The sequence below is a fragment of the Anopheles funestus genome (assembly GCF_943734845.2).
Source record: "Anopheles funestus chromosome X unlocalized genomic scaffold, idAnoFuneDA-416_04 X_unloc_191, whole genome shotgun sequence".
NCBI classification, from domain to species: Eukaryota; Metazoa; Arthropoda; class Insecta; order Diptera; family Culicidae; genus Anopheles; species Anopheles funestus.
The window spans coordinates 1-5,000 of NW_026045140.1; the positions used below are offsets into that span (position 1 = coordinate 1).

The 5,000-nt window shown below is 49.2% G+C and overlaps 1 non-coding gene across 1 annotated transcript; it reads left to right on the forward strand.

Moving 5' to 3' along the window:
* Positions 1-4,627: 4,627 nt before the first annotated feature.
* On the forward strand, positions 4,628-4,785 carry LOC125773061 (5.8S ribosomal RNA). Its single transcript, XR_007419874.1, has one exon. It is a non-coding gene; the product is annotated as a 5.8S ribosomal RNA (ribosomal RNA).
* The last annotated feature ends 215 nt before the right edge of the window (positions 4,786-5,000 follow it).

Consider the following 5,000-nt stretch of genomic DNA (forward strand, 5'->3'; position numbering starts at 1 on the left):
CCCAGTACGGGGAGGTAGTGACGAGAAATAACAATATGGACCTCTCTAACGATGGTCCATAATTGGAATGAGTTGAGTATAAATCCTTCAACAAGGATCAAGTGGAGGGCAAGTCTGGTGCCAGCAGCCGCGGTAATTCCAGCTCCACTAGCGTATATTAAAGTTGTTGCGGTTAAAACGTTCGAAGTTGATTGCCCGTCCAGACACGTGACCGCCACGGGCGCCCGGTTACACGCCGGGGCCGTTCGTGCGCGCGCTCACGGCTGCGACTCACAATGGTGTACTTGGGCGTTACTCTGTGAACGAGTACCGTGCTACCGGTTAACTCCGGCACGGGCTCCTCATGGTGCTCAAGATACTCACATTTACCTTGAACAAATTAGAGTGCTCAAAGCAGGCTAAGACAAAGCGTCCGGCCCCCCCGTGGGGTTGGCGTTGGCCGAGAATAATCTTGCATGGAATAATGGAATATGACCTCGGTTTATACGATTTCGTTGGTTTGTCAGAAACCTAGAGGTAATGATTAACAGAAGTAGTTGGGGGCATTGGTATTACGGCGCGAGAGGTGAAATTCGTAGACCGTCGTAGGACCAACTGAAGCGAAAGCGTTTGCCATGGATCATGGATGCTTTCTTTAATCAAGAACGAAAGTTAGAGGATCGAAGGCGATTAGATACCGCCCTAGTTCTAACCGTAAACGATGCCAATTAGCAATTGGGAGACGCTACCCCTATTCGGTGCTCTCAGTCGCTTCCGGGAAACCAAAATCGGGTTCCGGGGGAAGTATGGTTGCAAAGTTGAAACTTAAAGGAATTGACGGAAGGGCACCACAAGAAGTGGAGCTTGCGGCTTAATTTGACTCAACACGGGAAAATTTACCAGGTCCAAACTTATCGAGGTAAGACAGATTGATAGCTCTTTCTCAAATTTAAGGGTAGTGGTGCATGGCCGTTCTTAGTTCGTGGAATGATTTGTCTGGTTAATTCCGATAACGAACGTGACTCAAACATGCTAACTAGAACGCTGTCAGCAGTGCGCCTCCGGGCGCACCTGACGTTACAGCCGGGCGGCGCCTTCACGGGCGGTCGTCGGCTACGTTTGCCCTGCTTAGCGGGACAACTTGTGTTTAGCAAGCTGAGAATGAGCGATAACAGGTCCGTGATGCCCTTAGATGTTCTGGGCTGCACGCGTGCTACAATGTGGGTCGCAGCGTGTTCTCGCCAATAGGCGCCCCCATTCCGAGAGGAACGGGAAATCACTAAAATGCCCATCTAGTCGGGATTGGGGACTGCAACGGTCCCCATGAACCTGGAATTTCTAGTAAGCACTAGTCATTAGCTAGTGCTGATTACGTCCCTGCCCTTTGTACACACCGCCCGTCGCTACTACCGATGGATTATTTAGTGAGGTTTCTGGAGGCTTACCTTCCGCGGTTCCTTCGTGAGCTGCAGCTGGCATGGCTGAAGTTGACCGAACTTGATGATTTAGAGGAAGTAAAAGTCGTAACAAGGTTTCCGTAGGTGAACCTGCGGAAGGATCATTACTGATGATCGTCCGCGAGTGACCAACCATGGGCTGCCTTCGGTGTAGCTCGGTCGCTCGCTTGCTATGTGTCAGAATTTGTTGAAAGCCAACTCGTTCGTTGTACACTTTGATGGGTGACCATCACTGTGTCTCCGTGCCGAGCTAGATCTCCCCTAGCCGTAAGGCACTTGAACGCCCCTTCGACGACGAGTTGCATGTGTGTGGTATGTGTCAGAATCTGGTGAAGCTTTCTGCATGTGATGTGCCTTGTGTGGATCCGTGGCCATTGCATTGTGTCTGGTGCTTAGATACCCAGACACTTAGAACGCTTGCGCGGAAAGCAAACTCGATCGTTGTACACTTTGATGGGTGACCATCACTGTGTCTCCGTGCCGTGCTAGATCCCCCCTAGCCGTAAGGCACTTTGAACGCCCCTTCGACGACGAGTTACAAGAGTGTGGTATGTGTCAGAATCTGGTGAAGCTTTCTGCATGTGATGTGCCTTGTGTGGATCCGTGGCCATTGCATTGTGTCTGGTGTGTAGGTACCCAGACACTTAGAACGCTTGCGCGGAAAGCAAACTCGATCGTTGTACACTTTGATGGGCAACCATCACTGTGTCTCCGTGCCGTGCTAGATCTCCCCTAGCCGTAAGGCACTTTGAACGCCCCTTCGACGACGAGTTACAAGAGTGTGGTATGTGTCATAATCTGGTGAAGCTTTCTGCATGTGATGTGCCTTGTGTGGATCCGTGGCCATTGCATTGTGTCTGGTGTGTAGGTACCCAGACACTTAAGCAAACTCGATCGTTGTACACTGTGATGGGCGAGCATCACTGTGTCTCCGTGCCGTGTAAGAGCTCCCCTGGCCATCAGGCACTTGAAAGGTCCTTCGACGACGAGTTACAATAGTGGTGTGTTAGATACGTCAGGTGATGGTATCTACTGTTGTGCAATACGTATCCGGCCACGGCACGGAACGAACGGGAACTGTGGTGCAGACATACAAAGAGTTAAGCCTATTAGTCATTAACTCTAAGGACGGGGCCATGGGGCGGTACGCAAAGGATACGGATGAGCGAGTATGCAGGCCCAATACTCAATAGCTCGATCCGATCCAAGCACATGAGTTGACTGCGGCGCCAGGTTAACCAATGTGCTAGATTCTATTTGGCCAGTAGAATCTTGTGTCTTATGCGATTTGATACCAAGACACCAGAACGAAAGTTAGTTGAAGAGTTATTAAACTCTTATGAAGTATGGTTGTGCAATCACAACTTATGACTTTAACCTATAAAGTGGATATGGACTTGCAATTATAACATGGAATCTCTACACACCCCATGAGCTCGATCCAATCCACGCACACGAGTTGCCTGAGTAGCGACAGGTATACCGATGTGCAATACGTATCCGGCCACGGCACGGAACGAACGGGAACTGTGGTGCAGACATACAAAGAGTTAAGCCTACTAGTCATTAACTCTAAGGACGGGGCCATGGGGCGGTACGCAAAGGATACGGATGAGCGAGTATGCAGGCCCAATACTCAATAGCTCGATCCGATCCAAGCACATGAGTTGACTGCGGCGCCAGGTTAACCAATGTGCTAGATTCTATTTGGCCAGTAGAATCTTGTGTCTTATGCGATTTGATACCAAGACACCAGAACGAAAGTTAGTTGAAGAGTTATTAAACTCTTATGAAGTATGGTTGTGCAATCACAACTTATGACTTTAACCTATAAAGTGGATATGGACTTGCAATTATAACATGGAATCTCTACACACCCCATGAGCTCGATCCAATCCACGCACACGAGTTGCCTGAGTAGCGACAGGTATACCGATGTGCAATACGTATCCGGCCACGGCACGGAACGAACGGGAACTGTGGTGCAGACATACAAAGAGTTAAGCCTACTAGTCATTAACTCTAAGGACGGGGCCATGGGGCGGTACGCAAAGGATACGGATGAGCGAGTATGCAGGCCCAATACTCAATAGCTCGATCCGATCCAAGCACATGAGTTGACTGCGGCGCCAGGTTAACCAATGTGCTAGATTCTATTTGGCCAGTAGAATCTTGTGTCTTATGCGATTTGATACCAAGACACCAGAACGAAAGTTAGTTGAAGAGTTATTAAACTCTTATGAAGTATGGTTGTGCAATCACAACTTATGACTTTAACCTATAAAGTGGATATGGACTTGCAATTATAACATGGAATCTCTACACACCCCATGAGCTCGATCCAATCCACGCACACGAGTTGCCTGAGTAGCGACAGGTATACCGATGTGCAATACGTATCCGGCCACGGCACGGAACGAACGGGAACTGTGGTGCAGACATACAAAGAGTTAAGCCTACTAGTCATTAACTCTAAGGACGGGGCCATGGGGCGGTACGCAAAGGATACGGATGAGCGAGTATGCAGGCCCAATACTCAATAGCTCGATCCGATCCAAGCACATGAGTTGACTGCGGCGCCAGGTTAACCAATGTGCTAGATTCTATTTGGCCAGTAGAATCTTGTGTCTTACGCGATTTGTACCAAGACACCAGAACGAAAGTTAGTTGAAGAGTGATTAAACTCTTATGAAGAATGGTTGTGCAATCACAACTTATGACTTTAACCTATAAAGTGGATATGGACTATCAATTATAACATGGGGCACACACCATGTTCTCGATCCAATCCACGCACACGAGTTGCCTGAGTAGCGACAGGTATACCGATGTGCAATCGTATCCGGCCATAGGCACGGAACGAACAGGAACTGTGGTGCAGACATACAAGGGCCATGGGGCGGTACGCAAAGGATACGGATGAGCGAGTATGCAGGCCCAATACTCAATAGCTCGATCCGATCCAAGCACATGAGTTGACTGCGGCGTCAGGTTAACCGATGTGCTAAGAGAGTTGTTCCTGGGCCTTCAAAGTGACTTCAAAACTATCTTAGCGAATGGTGGCCATGGGCGTAGACATGAGCCACAAGTCACAAGGCCTGGGACTATTGGGTAATAAAGACAACTTAGTCAGAAAGTTAGTCTTAGGGACGTACCACCGGGATTGTGTTACATTGGGAACCTTACTATAAAACCCTAGGCAGGGGATCACTCGGCTCATGGATCGATGAAGACCGCAGCTAAATGCGCGTCACAATGTGAACTGCAGGACACATGAACACCGATAAGTTGAACGCATATTGCGCGTCGGACGATTAAACCCGGCCGATGCACACATTCTTGAGTGCCTATCAATTCCTTGATATACAACAAACCAAACTTCAGGGTGGAGCGTGCCACAATAGAACACTATGGCGAGCAGCCCGTCTAGTGTCGTGGGGGAAACACGCTTCCACACTGTGCATAATGGCGTGCTCGGGACCTTTGTTGGGACCGCAGGGCGCTGAAAGTAAAGGGGTGAACCGCATAAATCGCACGCACGTAAACGCGCACACACACAAATAG